Source organism: Apis mellifera, linkage group LG13 (genome assembly GCF_003254395.2).
Source record: "Apis mellifera strain DH4 linkage group LG13, Amel_HAv3.1, whole genome shotgun sequence".
In the NCBI taxonomy this organism is placed as follows: Eukaryota; Metazoa; Arthropoda; class Insecta; order Hymenoptera; family Apidae; genus Apis; species Apis mellifera.
In genome coordinates, this window is record NC_037650.1 from 5,184,626 (window position 1) to 5,207,408 (window position 22,783).

A 22,783-nucleotide genomic window follows, 5' to 3' on the forward strand; every position below is an offset into this window, starting at 1 on the left:
AACGCTTTATTGTTAAAATATATCTCGAGATTCGTCTTGTTCACGATACAATTTTTTAAAAATATATTCATCTTATTCGCGACACGATTTTTAAACGATACAATTTAGCTCGATGATAATCAACGATAGAAAAAGAATACTTTTATTCGCGTATTGCAAAAATACACTTTATAGATTATATAATGAGATTTTATGCATTCACGATGTCTCTGAATGGATAATGAATATTTCATCTGTACAGTTGGACACTAACAATAAGCGATTAACGTTAATAACTCGAGTAATTTCACGTCTATTTAATTCGAAATTACTCGCGCCGAAATTATATTATTTTGCCATGCAGAAAGTATTGACGATTGAAAATATTAATATGATTTCCAATGGAAATCGTATTAATAAATAAATCGATCGTTGCTTTTTTTCTCCGTTCAATTAGGACGATGAAAAACGATCGTGTTCTCGTCCGAGTTTCTTATTCTTATTAATTATTTCCTTCGATGAATAATAAAGAAGAATGACAAACAAGAAATTCGCGATCGATTGGAAACTAACTTCAAGGAAACACGTATGAGAAACGCTTCTCTGCGCGTCGTTTATTTCGTCGTTTATTTTCCGCAATTCCGTTTTACCGTAATTACTTACCGTGAACTTATCACTCGAGCTCGAAATTCGAGTCGAAATGATGAATTTTCTCCGTTCCTTGGAGTAAAGTAACCGTTCTTTCCCAGCATGTATAATATAACTTCGTGAAATTTTTCAATTTCAATTTCCCAAGCGTTCAATAATGCGAGAAAGAAAGGGTCGAGTGAAATTGTGTAAAAAAAACATTTGCGCGTTTATTATAATATCTCTCGTGTCCTGTAACAAAATACAGCTTTTCCCTCGAGGATCTTTGAAACGGTGTTGAAAAGTGGAAAAAAAATAAGAAGGAAACGAGAAATACGCGGGACGAAAAATAGACAAAGGAACGATGAAAAGGGTTTACGAGGTGGAATGTCGTTGGGGCGCGGTGTAACGTGTCCGGGCTTATTTTTCCGCGTTTCCAAATTGCACGGTCCCGGGCAAAGAATGACGGTTGTCGCCTGATTGCTCGGTTGAACGAATGAAATTCACGGGGTGCGTGTCGAGTTTCGTCCAGCGCTGACCAACAGCTGGATCCACGCAATTGTCGTAAATTTGAAAAGTCATTTCTCCGGATTTTCATTCCTTTTTTTTTTTTTTTTTATTCTTTTTATTTTTCTTCCGTTTCGTTCGTTTTTTCGGGCAAAATAGAAAAAAGGGGGAGGGAGGGGTTAGGATCGCCCGATTTTTCGGCGATAACAAGGGGATAAAAAAGTGGGAAAAGGGAAATTTGTCTTGATAGGGAGTGTTCCGTGTATCCATTAATCCGAGTAAACGAAGCGGTTGAACGTTGATACGGCTGATATTTTTGAGTAATGAGGACGACATTTATCGTTTCGTCCCGCGAGCGGGCGGGCAAGGCGAGGCAAGCACGATTTCCAGGATGGTGGCAACGCGCGGCATCGACACACACAGGATGGAGGACGAAAATTGCGTGTCAGAGCGGAGAGATGGAATATCCGCCGGCCCGCCTATGAATTTTTATTTCATACGCTTTCAACGTTTTCAAGCCGGGGAATAGGCTACAATTTTTCTGTCCCGTCCGGTAAGTGGCTGTCCGGTCTACCGATGGCGTTTTCCACAATACCGAATATCTGATTCAGCTTCCATCCCGGCGACATTGAAAAAAAAAGTGGAATAATTTCTCGACTCGAAATAACAACCTCGATTTTCGCTTCTTTCCTTTCTTTCCACGCATCTCTGATATTCCCAACAATAATAAATAATAACGAATAACTTCCATTTAATGAATTTCGCTCAATTAAAAATTGTTATTCGCGTATCGGCGTCAATTACGAGCAATCATCGATTCCGTGCGGCGCGGAATATACATATACACAGATGCATCGAAGAGTGTTGTTGTAAACAGCGCATCGTTTTTCCGCTCTGTAACTTGTTGATTATTAATTTCGACAGCGTGCAGCCACAAACGAAATGAAATAAATATTTCGATATCGATGATTCCGTCGGAATCAATTCCATCTCAATTTCCGTGAACTGTTCCCCGTGAAAATAACTAGTAATTAATAAAAAAAAAAAAAAAGAAAAAAAGGAGGGAAACGAAGAAGAAGATTGCACACAATTTCGAAGGTATCGATCTACCGAGAGTAGAATCGAGCTTGAACAATTGGAGATGGAGAGGCGAGAAAACGGTGGAGGACGTTTGTCATTTTGGATCCACTTATAGATACATCTCCTCTACGCTCTAAGATCCGCCGTTAATTATCGTCGGCGAAATTCCTTGGCTAAGTCCAGTAAACCTGACTTAAGGCAAACTCTGTTCCACTTTCGTTTAAAATTTAACCAGAGCTTCGAACTCGGCTTAGGGGCATCTTCCGTTTCCGCTACGGTGTAATTCACCACCGATTCTCTCCGCCCCCGCTTACTTTAACGCCATAGTATCGAGAATTCTCGTACGAGAGAGCCGATTAGACGATCGAGAGCGGCCGATTACGTTGGGTCTATCGTTATTATTTGTCCCACTTTCTCTACGAGGCGATATTATTTAACAAAACTTTATCGTTTTCTCTTTTTTCCCTCCGGATGGAAGCTCAAAGATGGAACTTTTGGATTTTTCCCGCAAATTCTCTCGAAGAAAATATCCTTTTCTATCGTCGGAAGAGGAGGTGAAACAAGGAGGAATAAAGAAAAGGATTTATCTCGTAATTTCTCTTTGGAAGAAACGTTAAACTGGTTTGCTGGTGGAAAATTTTTTTTCCATGATCGATACACGCGTTACCGTTTCCCCGGTCGGCTAACTCGACTGGAAAGTTGAGAAACCGTTTCCCTTTAAGCAGGATGGAGAACACCGTCGGAAGATTATGAAATATATCTGCCTCCCATCGTTTGTACTGTATTATTACGATGAAAGAGGATTACCCAATAATTTTCCGGAGACTGAATACCAGGATCATCTGCAAGAATCCGTTGACTCAGCTTATTTCTCGTCTATCTCCTCGTCCTTCTCTCCTTAATTCTTCCCTCCTCGTTCACGTCCCTTAACAATCACGGCTAACAACAATTCCATTAAAGTCTCTCTCGAGTGCTCTTTCAATTTACAAAGCTGCACCTAAATTTTCAATTATGAACAAACTCTACTGCGCCGAGAAAACATGGAGTGAAACGTTTTTTTCGGAGGGAAACAAAGTTTTCTCGAAAATTTTCGAACCAAGTCCCGAGTCAAAGGAGAAGGGAAGGCGAGGAAAAACGAATACGAAACTATTTCGCGGAGGCAAGAGGCAACGTTTTGCCATCCTTCCCCTATCTATCAGCATTTCACCCTTTCCCCCTCATCGAGCGCGAAAATCGCGAGCGAAGTTTCAATTTTGCATTCGACCAGCACCACCTCGACGAGCAGCTCTCCCTCGGACGAGGCGTAGCCCCGGATAACGCGCGCCGGTCGATGCGCTTTCACGCTGCTTTCACGGAGCGGGAGTTAAATTTCAAAGGAAACTCATTTGAAACTTCGATGCCGGCCAAACGCGCCCCGTGCCTTGGAAAAACTACTTTTGTGCCGAATACCCTCGCCTCGGCATACCTCTCTGCCCACCTTGGCGAAGCCCTCCTTCATCCTCGGCATCCGCGCAAGGGGGGGGGAAGGATTGAAAGGAGAGGAGAATCCTTCGCCACTGCGTTGGATATTTCAAAACCAGATGCTTTCGAGGGGGAGGGGGCGAAGAAAGGATCCGAGGAAGAGGCAACAAAGGCTTGGAAAGGGCTTGGAACGCCTCCGCGGTATGCCGTCCTGATACAACCCGCGAGAAAGATCGATGAACCACCCGACTTCCTTCCCAACCACCCGCGCAGCGACACCTGCTCCCAATTGCACAACTTTTCCCGCCAACTCCCCTCCCCGCTCTCCGTTATTCGTGGTCACTCTCGTGGATGGTCGCCGCGTGAATTTTTTTTCGGCAATGGTTTTTGTTAAGATTTATCTAAGAGAAATTTTTCACGATTCTTTTTTCTTTTTTTTTTATTTTATTTAGATTGGTGAGCGGAAAAATTTGCGGACGGGAAGAAAATCGGATTTAAACGAGACCGGTTTATACCAGTTGTTGGAAACTTTGGAGAGAAATTCCATTTTCTCGAATCGACGCCGGAAAACCGCAGCATCCCCGAAAACCGCGATCCCGACGAAAGGCAAAGGGTAAACGAGAAAATCGATCGGCGTCGATAAGGGCGTTTCGATGGAAATTCGCATCGTTACCCGGGAAGAATTTCCCGAATTTCTAAGCCCCTCCCTCGTTCGGTTAACTGGGCATTTCGGTCGAATAGAAAGAAGAATCCAATCGTGACCTCGGAACGAGGTGAAGAAATAAAAAAGGGTTTGAAGGAAAGGGAGGGGGTATTATCAAATCTCGTTTCCCTTTAACAAATTTCCTTCTTAGCTTCTTCCTTTCGTTCGGATCGAGAGCATCGAGCCGCCATATCCCTCCTCCCTCCCCCCGGCTCGAAAAAAGGGGAAGAAAATCCAACGGAACGAAGGAAGGGAAAACGGTCAAAGCACTTTCTTCGACCTCTCTGCCTTCCTGATAACCAACCATCGAAAAAGATCGATCATCATCCGCGGCTATCCGATCCGCATTGAAATTCTCGTTCTCGCGGGATTTTCCTCCCCCTCCTCCATTCCCCTCCTCCACCTTGGGGCTTGATCTTTCTCCTTTCTCCTTTTTCCCGCGCGCGATTCTCTCTTGATCTCGTCCAACTCGTATAAAACTGATCCGCCGGCAAAAGCATCGTTCCTCGGAAAACAAGGAAACGAGAGAGGAATGGGCGAAGAAATGGGAGAAACAAAAGGAAAGGGGGAGAGAGGGGAGGGAGCGAGAAGAAGGAGGGGCTGTCACGAGAAATTCATTTCACTTTCCCGTGGAACGATCCCTTCTCCTCCTCCTTTTTTTATTCACCCCTGCAAATCCAGGATCATTTGAAATCAACCCACGGCCATGTCCACCCTCCACCTTACACCAAAAGTCTTCATCTGTTCGAAAGCTACGATATCCACGCTGTGTATATATATATATATATATATATATATACACACGTATATACGTAGGAGTGTTTGGGGGGAGGGGGAATGGGAGTGGAAGAAATCGCTGGACACTCTTCAAACGACGTTCCGTCCGTCCGCCCCTCTGTCCCCCATCCCCTCGATAACACGGCAAACCCAAGACGACGCTGATCGAGTTTTCATCCCGGGTTTCCGCCGCGGGGGTCTCGTAACCACCTTCAACCCCTGATTTTTATTCGAGCCACACCGGCTTCATTTATAACTTCGTTTTCTTCGTCGAACCGTCTACTCGATACCTAAGTTTTCTCCTCGACTGCCTCCACGAGATGTCTACGAGATTTTTTCTCATTCTCTATTCTTTTTTCTTTTCTTTTTTTGGTTTTTTTAGTTTTTTCTCTCCCCTTAACCTTTTAATTAGCCAATTAAAAGTTGTATCCTATCTCTCGTTACTACCTGTCCGACTGTTGACGCGTTATTCGACGATTCGATTCGGATTTTTCTTATCCTCGAAGGGATATGGAGGAGGGCACTCGAGGTTGTTTAAAAATCTTCCAAACAATTCAAATTTCTGGCGGATGAAACACAGGAATTATTGGAATTAAACAATAAATCGGTCTCGAATCGAAAACGGCTAGCGAGATTCGCAATTAAGTCCTTTACCGACAAATTTTCCAGACGAGTTGCATCTTTTCGAGCCCCCGTAACGATCCCTATTATTATTATTATTACTATCCCGAAGTACTCGAGACGTTGTTATTCTCGCAAGGAAGAAGAAAAAAAAGAAGCCACCCTCTCCTCGAGGGCTCAAAGCTCGGGGAAAAGATCGAGGTTGAGACGAGTTCGAGACTCCTCTCGCATTGTGCCCGGCCTCTTTGCGAAATTCGACCCTGCTTCCCCCTCCTTGCCGGTGGAGGATCGCGGTATTAGCATAACGACATGCATGTATGTAGGAGAATCGTCGAAATCACGGCGAGAGAGATCCTTTCTCCCTTGTGAATTTCGACTGACCTTGACTACACCTCCTCCCCCGACTCGAGAAGGGATTCCGCTTTTATAAATCATGCAAATCGTCCCACTATTTGCGCGAGCGAAACGAAAGAAAGGGGACCAAGTTTCCTCGAGTCTCTAAACTATCCGCTAATTCTTGTTGCAAAAATTCTTCTCGCCTCCCCCCTCGTCGTAAAGCCATTTTTAATTTACATATAGCTCGAGGGATTAATATGTCGGGGAAGGGGAGGAAACAAAAAGTTGGCTTCGCCACGGTTCGCATGATACAAGCTCGTTTCCCTCCTCGTGGCCGTGTAAAAAGTCAACGCGGTGTACATAAGATCGCGCCAAGTTGCACGAGTGTGTAACTTGTGTGTAATGCGTATTTTAGAGCCGCGTTTTACCGCGTTGTTGAAAGGGGATTTGAAAATTTCTTTTTTACCGCGTTGTCGAGGAGGAACGGGTTCGCAAACTCTTCGCGCGTGTTCCATCCCTGCTCGAGGGATTTGGACTTTTTTTCTTTTTTCCTGTTCTTTTTTTCTTCTTCTTTTTTTTAGATACACAGTGTTGCGAAAATACACACGTTGTCATCAACGATAGTCACGTGGTAATTTACAATGGTCGATAAGTCCAAGTCCTTTGCTTCGAACGAAAAGTATATATATATAACATTTTATCCAATTTATTCCAATCCGCGAAAGAGATACCGTCTCATTCGAAAAGATGTCGCGTTGCCGATGGAACGAATTAATTCGAGAAACGTTCGTGCAACGTTCGAATTCGAATCCGGTTTCCAGACCGCGAGGAATTCTCCTCCAAGGCTGGGATTACCACGTGCATACATATATGGAACAGCGGTCTGTATCCCCGTGGATCCCTTTGCCGATTCTCATCGGGAATTTCTCGCGACCTTCGGCCAGGGGGGAAGGAGGAAGGAGGGTGCGCGTCGGGATTACATCGGTATGGATTGCGCGTAATACCCTGTAAACCGCGTCAAGCTTTCTTTCCTCTGCGTTTTTCTCTGCGCCTGCTTTCATCCCGCTGGTGGAAAAGCGGGGACGATCCTCCCCTGTTGGGGAATCGTCAAAGCGTTTCGTTTCTATCACGCCGCCTGTCACGTGATCGGGGAAACAACGATCGAACCACGATCTTTCGAGGCAATCGGATCTCAAACCGCGCGATTGACGTGGCTGATTATGTATCGCGGATTATGATTTCCGAATTTTCCACGCAATTTTTCAATAACCGGTTGAGAGGGGGAAGAGGAAGGAAGAGCGGGATTTATTATTGTTTTACGGGTTTCGCGAGCAGGCTTAATTACGCGCAGGATGATGGGGAGGGGAGAAATCGCAAACAATTCTCCGGCTAATTAGCCCGAATCCGGACATAAATTGCCGATGAAATGGCTTTTAAAATCCATCGTGCTGGAGCGGTGGAAAAAAAAGAAAAAAAGGGGAATGAGGAGACAGAGCGGAGACGAGAGAGAACGTGGTAAAAAAGGGGACGAAGAAAGCGGGAAGGGGGAGGAAAAAAGGGTTGGAGATAAAACGTCCTTGAGGTCATTACTGTACCGCGGTTGGATCGTGGCAGCCTCGAAAGTTTCTTGGTCGGTTGCCAGAGATTGGCGCGAGCGAGCGCGTTCAAAAAATAGCGTTGAAAGAGGCGGAATACCCGATCGTCGCGTGGAATGAAAAAAAAAAAAAAGGAGCATAAGCCCAACGAGGGAGCGAGATTTCACGGGCCACTTAAAAACGATACTCGTGACGATTTCTTTTTCACCGAATTCTCTCGGTTCTTCTCGTGAGTTATGAAATATATATATATATGCTCGATCGGGCGTAGCTTTCATATTTCCTTCGTTGCCGCGGCGGTGCTTCGCTCTCTCGTTGTTTTCGCCATGGAAACGTCCACGGTGATGTACTTTCCCGTCGGAAATACGAGTCCAATCGTTCATAAAGCTTCTCGGGTATTGCCTGGATGGCGCGCTCCACGATAGGTTCACCTACGCCCGACAATTTCTCCTTTTTCATCGCGTTCCTCCGATATCCCCCTTCCCCGCCCCTTGTCTTCCCCTCCGTTGCAAGGCCTTGCACTGCCAGAAACGTGATTCTCCATCATACGGACCGCCTCTGATGAAAATGGTGTTTGGAAATCTGATAAAGGGAACTACCATCGTAAATCGACCATTTCGACAAGCTCTACTCTTTATCTCGTGGAACCAGGATTACGATACTCGTGACGATATATATATATACATAAATATATATACAGTTATATACGACATGAGTGATGCATAGATCGATCGTCGCTCTTTCTTTCAACGGGAAGAAAGGGCGAATCTTTTTTTTATACGTGGTCGAATCGGATCGACACACGTGAAACAGATATCGAGAGAGAGACAGGAGGAACAGATTCGTTCGAATGTCTTCTCTCGGCCGATTTGAAATTCAAAGGTCGGAATAAATTCCATCGGCCATCGCCGTTCTTTTGTCAGTTTTATTAGGTCTCCCCGAGGATTCCCCACGCGGCTTAAGTATAAGTAATCCAGGGCACAATAACGTCTGGTAAAGTGCCATTCGGTAGCGCCACCCTGCAGATTATGGGCATTCCAGATGAACGCTAAACATTGTCGCTCATCCTCCTCGCGATCCGTGATACTTGGGCAGGGAATCGGGCAAATGGTATAAAACTGGAAACCTCGAATCCCCCTCGAGGTTGCCCGCTCTCGTAAAAATCTTCGATCGCATATCTTTTCATACCCGATAGAATAAAAATTTTTTACTCCTCGATCGCGAAACTTTTCTCTTTCTTTTTCTATTTCTTTTTCTTTTTCTTTCAAACGACGAAAAAAATCGTCGAATGTCACGGGAAGATCCGACGACGTTCCAGGGGCAAGGGACAAGGGGTTGACGTCGTATTTAGGTCGGGATCCAACTGCTAGTTGGAATAATCTCTGCGAGGCACGTCAACGAGAACGGTGTCATCAGTTTGACCCTGTTTTCACTCCGGTTCGATATTGCGATCCACGCCCCCGCGTCTAGATATTCGCTGATCGTGGTATCCACAGTAGCAATAACCGGTACACGGTCGATTAAACCCTCTTACGCCCCGATTTTATCCTCCCTTTCCACCCACCTTTTCCTTCTCTCTTATTTTACACCGAGAATAATATCCCTCCCCCCTCTTCTCCCATGGTTTTACCGCGCGTTCGCATGCGAGTATCGATATACGTCGTCGGCCAACGTAAGTCGAATTTCTTTCCCTTTCCCACCGTGTGTATAATATTAATCGTACGGTCACGAACGTTAGGTAGGATCCACGATAACGAGGATGAAAAATACTAGCGGCGGGAAATGGCGGAAGGAACAAAGCGTTTTTTAACGATAAAATTCGAGTCACGGAAAAGACGGCGGTATAGGATACCTTACAGTTGCACGTTTTCCGAATCGGGGCTTTGGATCGAGGGAGGGAGGGAGGAATCTTCGTGGGAAAGCTCGCAACCGGCACGATTTTTTCGCCCCCGTGGAAATTCGTAAAGGACGAGCTTTGGTCCTTCGATTATTCCCTCTCTCTTTCTCTCTGTCTTCCTTTTTCTCTATTTATACATTTTTTGTCGTTCGTAGGATACATATATATGTGTACGAGTTTTGCGAGTTGAAAATATCCGGATTTCGAAATATTCCAATAGTCGAAAATGTATAAACGAGTTTCAATGAAAATTTCCCTCCCCGAATTTCTCCATAATTTCTCGGATCCAGAGCGCGAGATAGACGGAGGAGAGGAGGATGGGAAATGGGTTGAAATCAATGGGTGACAGATTCGAAATATGGCGGGCAGGTAGGTATCCCGGAAGTTGGAGCTAGTTTCCCAGCTACGATTCTCCGGGAACGACTGATCAGCGGAGTTTCCACAGTGTTTATTAACCGCAAGACAAGGAGAATCGCGAATCGTTCCCCGAATGCAACGCCCGGGGCTATTCGACGAACTGTCTAGAATTATACCCACGAAGATTAGGAACGGCGAGAGGGAGAGAGGGGCCAACCCAGTATGGACAACCGTGGTATAGAATCCAGGAGTCCAAGATCACGACGTCTACTTGGAACGGTAACTCTGCATTGTCATGGTGATCGCGGCTGATAATGGACGATGGATTTACGGGAATATCGACGGATAACCGTGCAGTTGCTTTGAAACGTTTCCAGTATTTGATGAAATGGTCTGGGAACGCGGATATGGTGAGTATTTTTCCATCGATAATTCTATGTATAAAATTTTTTATCTCTCTGTCGTGTTTGCGCTTCGATAATTTAATATTTTTTTCTTTCTTTCTTTCTTTTTTGTATTATTTTCGTGTGTTATCGAATATATATATATGCTAGTATAATATATACATGCACGGTGTGCGTGATAGGTATACGATAAAAAGAAAAAAAAATAATAAAGGGGAAGAGTTAAAAAAAATAGTAGGATGGATATGAACATCATGACGATGGCCTCGATTTTACGGGCATTGTTATGCTGATAGAGTTCGAGGATGGAAAAAAAGGGAGGAGGAGGGGAACGGAGAGAGGAGGGGTGAAACGCGAGAATGAATGGCAATAACGCTTGTACAAACGCATTTGTTAACAGTCGAGTTTTGATATCGTTTAATTTGTTTCGATGGTGGCCAAATTCGTCATGAATCGACAGAGGAAAAAACCTTCGATTTCCATTCAATTCTCGTTTTCGCGTGTTTCTTTAACCATCCGAGATGAGAAACGTTGTCGCGTTGTCCCGCTTTGTTCAATATTCAACCGCTTATTTTTTTTCTTTTTTTTTTTTTTTTATTTTCTTTTTTTCACAATTTCGTTTTTATTCAGACCAACCGGATGTTGAAAATACCGATTGGAAACGGTAATCGAAGGAAAAAACAAGCGCAGTTTCCATCCTGGACCACGAAAACAATAAATCTTAAATCTCCGATGGAAAATTTTAATTTAAAATATATATTTCCACGTTCGTAATTTCTCCGCCGGAATTAAATGGGAGAGAGGGGATACAAATACACTTCGAACGCCGGCATTCGTCTTTCGGCGTTCGAAGCGTTAATATCAACAAAGCGCCGTGTTGTGCTCGCCTATTCACGTTTCGTCGCAATTCTACGTCGCAAAAAGGATTTTTACCAATTTTTGATGGAATCTGCGAAGAGGACCACTCCACGAAAACTGCATCGGGTATGTACGTTCATATTTTTATTCATACACTTGCATGCTTTCGCGAACGTTTTGTTATCGTCGATTATTGCAGTAATTTTAATAATAGTAATAAATATATTACTATTGTCGTTGATTATTGCAATAAGTTTAATGCAGTGCTATATTTTAACACGATACTGTTTGATTCTTTTTTTTCTTTCGTGTTATTTTAATTTTTACACGCATATTATATAGTAATTTTACAACTTATAATTTGTAACTTTAATATACGATATACTTGTAACGTTATTGTTTAAATAGTATTGTTGTAATATTACAATATTTTTATAATAATTTTCTAAATATTGTTATTGAAAATTATTGTAAAAATATGTAATATATAATATTATTTTCGATAGCATGTAATTTATAACTTTAATGTATTACATACATTTGACTTTGTATAGATGTTATTGAAAATAATTTAAATTTTTTAATATTTGTATTAAAAAATTATCAATGATAATATTTAAACGATAAAATTATAAATATATCGTATATTAAAGTTATTAATTATTGAAAATAACATAGCATATCATGCAAGAAAAGAAATTTATCATTTAAATATTATATTATTATTGAGAATAGTAGTATTTGTATAATAATATTTCAAATATTATTATTAAAATATTATTATTTTCAATAATTTATAACTTATATAACTTTAATATAACTTAATATGTTTACAACTTTATCATCTGAATATTATTATTAAAAATTATTACTTTCAATATATTTATAATTTTATTGTCTAAATAAAATTACTATTTCCAATGATATATATTTTCAATGAATAATATTTAAATAAAGTTAAAGTTATAAGCATATTATATATTAATGTTATAAAGTACAAATTATATATGAAAATAGAATCATTATAATAATTTTCTAAATATTATTATTGAAAATATCATATTAATATAATTTTAATATATAATATATTTATAACTTTCGTTTAAATATTATTATTGGAAATCATTTTCCAATAAATGATATTTAAACGATAATGTTATAATATATATATATGTATATGTATATATTTTCAATAGTAATATTATATATTATGTTAAAAACACGGTGAAAACAATTCATAAAATCGGTAATTAAATATTTTAATTCGATATTTCAATTCGTTAATATTTTTCTTACGATTACACAGTTTGGAAAAATTTCTGTTAATTCTATTGTATTTTATCGTTCGAACGTTATGTATTTACGTTTTTAAAAAGAGAGGAATAAGAGAGGAGGGAGAGGTAGGGGGGGGAGAAAAGAGAAACTCATAAACTCCTAACAACGGCGATCACGTTACACTTTGAACGCACGTCTCGAAGCTTTTGTTGTTCACAAACAAACTCTCTGTTTCCTCTTCCCTAGTTCGCTTTAATCCGAAGTCAATCCGTTGTTTTCACCGAGTAAACGTTGTTTTTCCCGAAAAACGAAACGTAACAGGATAATAGAATTTCGAAATATTAAGTAAAAGGGGGGAAAAGTTGGCAATTTATTTATTAGAGATTTATTAGAAGATTTATTACTCTTGGGGGAAAAAAGGATCGTTAAGGGGTTAATATTTAATATTGTACCTTCGAATGTTTCTTTTTTTTTTTTTTTTTACGCGAAATGCGCGCACCTACGCGAAGTGGAGGATGAAAAAAAAATATATATATACATATATATACACGTAACAAATAGAATTATTCTCCACATAGCGAGGTGTTACGCCCGTTGGATTTCGAGCTGTAAATGCCATGGTATAAAAGTGAGACGAATAATGAAAATGGTTTTGGCCACCGGTGCGCCGCGTGTTTGGTGTTTTGAATTTACCAGTGGGCGTGCATCGGGGATTATGAAAAATCCGTGTTCACCGTTAGAGAAATTTAATGAAAATTTTTAATCCATTTCGTCCATTTTTTTTTTTTTTTTTTTATTTGCCATCCCCATCCTCCCCTCCCGGATTTTTTAATCATCCCCCATGATCAAAGGCGGAACGCGTTCATCCTGCGGTTAGTCGGAGCAAACGGTTAGTCGAGATTAAATCGATTGAAACGATGTCCTGCCGATTGATTAAATAATATTCCTCGCGCTCAAGTTCGGACATTGTCCCGTTTAATCGAGATATACCACGTCCGTGAAAATATCGGACGAGGCACGGACGATAGAACGAAACGACGAAGGGGGGAGGGGGAGGTATGTAATACGTAGGAATAGCAAATATATCGTACGCGAGGAGAGGAATTGAGATACAATTTTGTACGATGGATATATATATATATATATATATATATATATATATATATATATATATATATATATATATATATATATATATATATACACGAATAACCGATCAACGTAGATTACGTTTTACCTCCCCCATAAATACCGAAAGTATCGAAAGTGTAACGAGATAACTGTCGGTGGTTGATTTGTAGTCGGATCGAATATGCGGAATTTGATGTTATCGGCGTGTTTGCTTAAAAGGTACCTCGCGAATCCGCGAAACCACTTTGGCAAAACGCGTGGAAATATCGTCCTCTGAAAAGTGGATCAACTTTTCACCCGTGTTTTCTATGAAAATTCTATCAATTCATACATTCGACATCGCGACGAATATTTGATATTTGCTCGATCGTATATAATTGACTTTCCATCCGTGAATTTTTTCCCTTCTCGATCTCTCCTTTTCGAAACAAAATTGCAACAAATCGCAATACAATTCTTCTTCGAAACAACGTTTCCCTACAATTTTTTCCCCGATAATTTTCGAATCATCCTCTTCCTTTTTCTTTTCTCTCAAAAAGATACAAATGGATTTTGAAATGCCTCGACGTCAAATCGATGTTGTTTTTCTCCTTCTCCTCCTCCTTCTTCTCCTTTCCCTCTTCCTCCTCTTCCTCTTTCTCCTTTCCCTCCTCCTCCTCGGTTATTTCGATTATATCGAGACAAAACTGTTCCGAATGTGAACAACGAGGAAGGAGGACGAGTCGCAATTTCAAGAACTCGTAACGTGGCTCCGGGAGCGAACGGGAATCCGATAACGTTGGAAGGGGGCGGAAGTCAATTAAGACGATCATGCAATAAATATATCGAGCGTATCGCGAATAACCAAGCTTCCATCCGGTCGATCGGACACACTCCTCCCCGATCGGGGGGATGGAGCTTTTGCAATTATCGGCTACATCGATTCCGCCCATGTGTTCCGCCCCCGAAGCGGAATGCTTCAAGTTGGAGGATCAGCTTTCAAGCGTATTCTCTTTACGGGGCAAGTTGCCGAGGGTCGTCTCGTTGCCCGGTCCATGTTATGGCGGGTTGTTACGTAGCCGCGAAACACGGCTTTTCGGTGGAATGGCTATAGAACATATATATATATATATATATATATATATATATATGCACCACGTTCGGCATCATGAATATTAACCGTATCGGGGAAACAATTCGTACTTTCCTTGCCAGAGTTCGAAAATTTAAAATTAAAATTACACGGTCGATTTTGGGAAGGGAGGAAGGACGATAGTGAACGCGGATACGGAAAATGTGGATATAATATTCATTCGACGGGAACGAGCAAAGTTTTCTATTTTAAAACTAACGCGAAATTATTTCAAAGTCGTCGCCTATATATATATATATCTCGAGGAAGAATAATCCTCTCCGTGCGAGCACGCGTAATCGAGTTCAGCAATTATTTATTTCATCGTCTCGTTATCCTGGTTATTTCGTTCACGTCAGAAAACAATAACGAAGTTCTCGACGCCCCCGCCCCCGTTTATTATCCCGATCTCTCGAGTTCGGAACTGGTTTCCGAACCGTATATCGGATCCGTACAAAGCAACGTAATTACCGGTTTGATAACCGGTATTACGAGGAAAAAATTCCACGTTGGGGGGTGAGGGGAGGGTGGTGAACGCTTGAAATCGTCGACGAGCAGCGGGAGCTCGTTTTCAACGCATCATTTTCAATTTCCAGGGGTTATTCAGCGCGATGAATCAACGCCCATCGATCGTTGCCATCCGCGAACCAATCAGTTTTTGCACCATCTCGGTAAGGAATCTTCGTGACGTTCAAAAGATTGTAACTCTCTTTCTGCGCGTCGAGAGAGAGAGAGAGGGAGAGAGGAAGGGAGAGGGAGGAGAGGAGAAGAAAGCTAGGATAGGGAGGAACGGCAGCGACGAAGGGAAAGCATCGTTTTTTGCGACGACACTCAGCTATGGCTTATCGTCGAGAGGATAAACGAACGTCATACAGTCGGATCATCCGGATTTGGATGGTTCGCGAATCGATCCTTCAATCGAACCGATACCATCCTTCCTCTTTATTTCATTCCTTTCCTTTTTCCCGTTCTCCGAAGCAAGGAAAATTCGGACGATTTCTCTCGATAACGATAACAAAATTTTTTAAACGACGAAAAAATCATATTTTGACTTTTCGAAAGGTTTACGTTTTCATCCAAATATCTCTTGAAATTATCTCTTGAAATTCGAGAAAGTAATTGGTCGTTAGAGGTCGTTGCGAAATCTGTAGAGATCTGTTGTAAAGCGTATCCATTTTCGAAACGCATGTAAAATCCTGTCAATCGTAGGATTGTTGGGTTCGTGGGTATCTCGATTCGTTCCAAAAAATCCATCGATTAAAACAGTATTTTTCCGATCTCGAATCCACTCTATTCATCCGAACAACTCGACTTTCCTCGTGTCGGTATTATGATCAAACATCCTTACAATTCATTAATCGGATTTGTTCGGATGCAAAACGAAAAAATGGACGAAATATCCCCGAAATTCCCCTTCGTCGTCGATATTTTCCTGGCCTCCTCCCTATTCGAGAACAACAGGGAGGGTATGCCGACGAAAACGTGCACAGTAGAAAGCTATCGTCCAATTTCCTTTGCTACAAACCTCTCCCTATATAGCAAACCGACGATAATAACGCTAGAAAGATTAAAGATTTTCGAATCGGTGTCACATTGCCGATCGCCACGGTTCGTCAATTAGGTTCGAAAAGTTGGAGTCTACTTAGCTCTTGGAAAGAAAAAGGAGAAACGTAGTCGGAAACTCGATATTTTATCCCCGGTTTGGTTTCCACGATCTCGCCGGAAATATCGTAGGAAAGATGGTGCGAAAGGAGGATTTTCGAATCGGGGGATAGGAGAAAAAGGGCCGAGCGGCGTGGATATTCGAACAATACGGGTGCTAAGGGTTTGAACAGAGGGATCAGTTTTCTCCGTTCGACGAACCGGATGTCCTCTGTTTGACATTCGATTCGTGTATCCATGCGAATCGAATGCGTGCCGCGAAAAGAATGCGGACATGTTGTCGCTCGGTCCTTTCAATATGTATCCGCTTTCTGTACGATATTTGGGGGAGGGGGGCGGGGGAGAGAAATCGCGGAACCCTTTAATTTAATTACAACCGTGTATCCGTGACGATGCAACGGGAATCCTGATGCTTGGACGAGCGATAGAGGATTCGAATCGTTTTTTCGTTCGTGAAATTTGATAGGTGCGAAGTAAAATGGAATTTCCGTGGAACGCGACGGGGTTGTTTCTTTCGGGAACAAACAAGTTAGCATCGTGAATCTTTGATTTCGTTCTTTCTTGATTTTCCATTCTTAAGAATAACGCGATATTGGTTTATTCGTTTCTTATCCTCTTTCCAATTCTTTTTTTTTTTTAAATGAGAATCTCGAAATGTACGTATTTTTAAAATAGCGTTAAGAAAGAGGGAAGATAATTATTTGAACTATTGGAATTATTCGTTTCCGCGGAAATAATAGAACGGGATGTGCACAACTTGCTCTCGAATAAATTTCGAGATACGTTTGCATTTGAAAATTCGTGGCCGCGATCAAAATTCTATGGCTCATCGCGGCAATACGTGAAATAAACGAAGCTTGTTTGCCTGCGACCCACTTTCCATTCGATTCAAAACACACTCGGGAATCGAACGGAAGATCAGGACAGAGAAGAAAGAAGGAGGAGATGTTCGAGGGAAACGTGTATATCGATATCGTCGAGATCGTGCTTCCTTTTGCCGGATTTCCACGGAGGGTAGCGAATCAAAACTAAATTCCGTCAAATCTCGTCATTTCCGATTGTACGATCTATATATATATATATTCCCCTCCTGGGAAGGGAGAGAAGAAATCGATAGCCGATCGATCGAGAGGAGAGGGGAGGAAATTGTCGCGTGCGGAGAAATTACAAGTTCGATTCGATTCGAAGATGTGGTGAAGAACTCGAGAAAGAGTGTATAAATTTAATCGCGTAAATAATACGTGACGTGAAAATAAAGAAAGAAGGATTGCGATTAATGCGTCGGAATAAAGTGTATTACGGGTTAGAAGTCGGTTTGACAAAGTGGTAATCGCATTTTATCCGCACAAGTACTTTAATAATGGAAATAAAGGAAATGCATTCGCATTCATCTTCCTTGCCGGGCGACGTTTAAATTAAGATGCATCGCACGAGTGTTCACGGTATAAATGTAACGAAACCGACTGGAATAATATTTAAATTATTGTGGAATATTTTCCATTTTTCCCTTAAAGAAACATCCTATAACATATAGGATATTTTCCTACTGCTTATTTATTCCGTACTCTCGAAGAAAGAAAGAAACGATTAATATCTCGTCTCTCTCTCGAAGAAACGAATTTAATTCAACTTTTCCTTCCCATTTTCCGATTTTCATCTTCTTTCGCAAACTCGCCTCAAATTGATCCCACTTTCGAAAATCTTCTCCAAATCTCTTCTCAAAGCATAAACGATACGCGCAACGAAAGAGAAAAAAAGGTCTCCTGAAAGAATTTTAATCTCGCGCCCGGTTAAACCGTTTATTCCAACTATGATCGAGCCCTCGTTCCCTGCATAATTACGCTCGATCGAGATGGCCCCCGAAATCCTGCTGGATATCGTGGCAACTTGAGAAGTTTCACGTCGTTTCAGCCTCGATCCCCCTCGTTAAGAGCTCGTGTCGAGATCTCGTTCGTTGGTGGTACGTTCGTTTCGAGAGAGAGAGAGAGGCCAGATCCAGGGTGCAGATGTTGGAAAACTCGAAACGATCGCGGGGGATGATGACGGCCGGGGATGGTTTCTCATCGAAGTTGTTCGATCATCGTAATTACAACCCGCCGCCCTATGAAACGGGCTTTCTATATCGATGAATTTCACCACCACATGTGGCCCGTTTCCGGCCAACTTCCTCCCCGACGAAGATGAGAGTTAATCCGTGAAATCAATGGCCACGGAAATGATCCTCTTCTCGCTCTCGAAATTTTAGAAATTGCAATTGTCTCTCTCGCGCGTAGCGATCGAGCGAGGGAAAAGTTTGAAGGAGATCTCTATTCTTGATTTTGCTATTCTTGAGTTGCTATGCGAATAGCGCGTTATTTTTGGTCGAGATTTAACATGCCTATGCTTTTCAGAGATAGTTGTAGATAAATTTGGTGTCTTTTCGAAACGATGCTAGAGAGAGAGAAAAATGCAATTCTACGGGAAAATAAACGCTTCGAGTAGAAATTATAATCGATATTCGGTTTATATTTTACGTTCATGTTGGACGAAATTTCAATGTTTCGATGTAAAATTATAGAAGATCCTTCTCGAGTGGAACGAGATGGATGGATAAAATTCTGCCCGATCGTTTCACCGCGTAATTGCGCCCGTTAAAGCTTGAATTTATGCCGCGACGATGTCGTAGCGTCGACCGGACATAATTCCACGTCTCAGCGGACGAAACTGCCTGTTTTATAGCCGTGTATACTCGACTGATTCCCCCGTTATTTTTACAATACTTTTCCACCCGATTCCTCCTCCTCCTCCTCCTCTTTCTCCTTCTTCACTCGCGCCAAATTACCCAGAAGAGAAGATGCTCGTCGGGAAGAGAAATCCGTTCGAGAGATGTATTAATTCGAGTATAGCATTGCAAGATTGAAAGAAAAGTGAAGGAGACGCGACGAACGAAAAGAAAGTGGAGAAAGATGAAATTTAAAGAATTCGATTTGGCGGGAAAATAAAAATAATTTCTCGAGATCGTTCGAACACTCGTCCTATCGCGTTTCGTCCTTTTTTAAAAGCTCGGGGATGATCGAGCCGAGAAAGAAATGACGGATGGTTGGACCAGGGGTTGAAATCTTGCACGGAATGCAGGGAACGGCGCTATTTAACTCGTTAAAACTCCGGTTTCTGCGGTTTCACGACGCGCCGCGTGGGAATTCTCGAAGGGGAGGGAGTTCGAGGGAGGATAACGACGTTCGCCGCGCGAAGAAATTTTACTTCCGCCTTCCGGGTAAAACGAGATGACAGGCCCTTATGCGCTGCAACGACGAGTGAATCTGACACGGGAACACGTAGTCGCGACACACTAGATGGAGGAGATACGTCGAGAAGTCGATGGCCGAGGAGGGAGAAAAGCTTGGAATAAAAATTATAAAAAGGAAAAGAGAAGAAAAGGGGAGAAGGAGGTTAGTAAATTGAGTCAGAGATGAGAAAAATGGGGAAGGGAAGAAATTTGGAAGAAGAAAGATATTTGTAGGAATTCGATCAGGCAGAAAAATGATCGAATCGAACGGGTTATTACTATAATTTTGAATTAATTTGTAGGTAATTGGAAATGGATGGAAGAGACACTTTGGGATTGATGTAACGATATTAATTAGTTTAATGAGAAGTTTATGAACCAAATATGTGTTAACATATTATTTCCAAGTATGAAATATAAATGAAATATAATGTACGAAGGGCTGGAATGTATTTTCAAGTACAATAATTAATTGACATATGGATTGACGAACATCGATTAATATGAATATGTGCTTTTTCGATATGTGCACGTGTTACGTTATGGAGACTGTATCGACTGTATGTATAATTTACGAGGGATTGAAGGGACGCGTGAAAAAAAAAAAAAGAAAGAAAGTGAATAAGGGTGGGAAGCGAAGAAGGAAGGGAAGAAGGCGCGAAACGTGAGATTTATTCGTGACGTTTTCAATTTCTTTAAGTAAAAAGACGGCTTGAAAGATGGCTTGATTCGTGGCAATTGATCCTTTGAATTCTGCGTCGCGAATTAAGACAGTTCGTGAAACACGGTATCAAATCTCTAATCAAAATGTTTCGGGGGAAAAGAAAGTTTTTGAAAGAGGGATGATGAGAAGAGAGACGAAACGAGAGAGAGAGGAAAAATGGAATACATCATAAACGAAATATTCCAAGACTTATTCAAATTAAATAGCAAATGAATATCTTCTTCTTTCGAAACTTTTTAATATTCCCCGTGGATATTAAAAACGAAAGAAAATAAATATCGGATAAGGAACGTTTATTTGAATTCACGGGGAGAAATTTATAGAAATCGTTTTAACGGGGCAAACATGGCACGATACCCGGGGAAATTTCCATAAAATTTGTATGCCAGAGCGCTCGACATTTACCCGAGGAATCTCTCTTCAAACTAATAAATATTCCCTTACGGACAGTTTTAAAGTCGATCGAACAGGAAGCTCCGATATCGGAAGCACCGAAAAATCCTTCCGCGAGAAATTATTTTCCCTTCGGTTGGAACGCCTTCTCTCGCCTTCGCCGCAGATAATTAGATTTATTAAGTCGGCCCTGTTTACACGCCGTTGGAGAACGTGATTTATCGAGGAGGGCCCTTCACGTGTTATAGACCGATAGTGAAAGGGGAGAGCGAATAGGGACCAAGATTCCGCTCCCTCCCCCTCCTTTCGTTTATCCTCGCCCTTCTTATCGCAACTTCTCCCTCCTTCCGTCCTTTGTACGTTTCATCCCAAGTACTCCTCCTCTTTTAATCAACCTTCGATAAGCATATTCCTTTAAACGAATTAATTAGAGCGGCGACAAGAGCGGTGGAAGGGGAGAGGACTGTTGTGAAATCTTCTCGATCTCTTGCACCGGTTCAAAAGAGGAGGATATCGGTACCCCGACCCTCGACGCCATTGTCAAAGCATTGGTAACCAATTGGAGCGGATAGCAAATTCGTTCGATGGACGAGAGCGATGGAATCCTGTTTACGATGAATCGATTAAAACGGGAAGTAGAGAAATCGATCGAGAAGATTCGGGATATGGCTAGAAAATGGAAAGAATTTTTTTTCTCTTTTTTTATTTTTTTTTTTTTTCTTTTTTTCGATCCAACGACCGTCAGCGCGAAAAATAAACGATCGCGCGTGGCTCAACTCGAAATATCAATTACCGAAATATTCGAAAACGTAGCCGGCTACCCGGCCTCGGTTCAAGCGGACACGGTTCATTTTCATCCCCCTGGCACTTTCGTCGACGAGTGGCGAGAGGTTGTTGAAAAAAAAAAACGCGCAGAGTAAAAGAGAGAGAGAGAGAGTAGCGAAAACACAGAAAGACGGACAGAGAGAGAATCGTTATTTCTCGCGGCACGTGTAGCGCTTTCATTACGCACACGTTAGTCCTGGAACGGTGACCGATGCCGTTCGATGAAATTTTTATGCATTCGACGTTGGGAGGCAACGCCGGTGGTGGCGTAAAAGTTAATCGGGGATGAGAATTGTTGGATAGGAAAGTGGCGTATAAGCGTTTTTAGCCCGGATCCGGAACACCGGCCGGCCCACATTCGGCCATTGATACGCTTAAATGAAACCTATCCTCTCTCGCTTCGGCCTCCCTCTCCTCCGAAAGGTCAGCCCTTCTGAAAAAACTAGCCCCGTTTCGTGCCACGCTATGCCACTGTACGATTCGATATCGCTCGCGTACGTACGAGAAAAAGAGAGAAGAGGGAGGGGAAAAAAAAATAAAAATCGATACCGTTTCATTGTCTAAAATGCTATTGGGGTGTCGATGAATAAATTAAACCGTTCGTCCCTTTTCATCTTTTTTATCCGCGTCGATCCGTCTCCGTCTGTTTTCTGTCTCTTTGTTACGCGGGTTATTTTTCCCTCCCTCTTTTTTATTCTTTTCTTTCGTCACGCCGTATGACGGATCCCTTCGAGTTTTTAGGGGCGCAGAGTATTTATCACGATGCTTAATTAACAAGCTGCATGCTTGGATACTCCCATCACGTTTGATGGAAGAGCGTCGGATAAGGATCATTTCGAATCGAATTATCTATCTAAAGATTATCGTAATTTATTACGTTTTGAGTAATTTCTCCTCTTAAAAGAAAAAAAAATCAACTCTTCTCCTCTCATTAAATTATTCCAAACGAAAGATATCGAAAATCCTTCCCTAAATCTTTCCACTTACCTCTCGATTCGTAACCACCCCTTCGTTCGTGATATATTAATTAAGCCGGGGGAGGGAGGGAAACGTATAACCGTTCGAATAGATAGAAACCATTGTGTCAGGTTCATTGAAAAATCTGCGGCTTAATGGAACCATATATATTCGACGTTATCACTGGCACAGGTCGCATAAAGCAGAGATGGCCGCGATTAAAAGCTCAACATTGAGC

General features: G+C 41.9%; 2 protein-coding genes across 6 annotated transcripts in view; one reads left to right on the forward strand and one right to left on the reverse strand.

Annotated features, from left to right (window-relative positions):
• LOC725354 overlaps nt 1–22,783 on the reverse strand; it is a 95,089-nt gene that overhangs the window by 28,983 nt on the left and 43,323 nt on the right. The window lies entirely within an intron of this gene.
• LOC410442 (DNA helicase MCM9) overlaps nt 5,224–22,783 on the forward strand; it is an 80,980-nt gene continuing 63,420 nt past the window's right edge. For both annotated transcript variants that reach the window (XM_006560405.3, XM_026444733.1), the window contains exons 1-2: nt 5,224–10,350; nt 10,975–11,328. The gene's annotated coding sequence lies outside the window, so the exon portion shown is untranslated. The remainder of the gene's footprint in view (nt 10,351–10,974; nt 11,329–22,783) is intronic.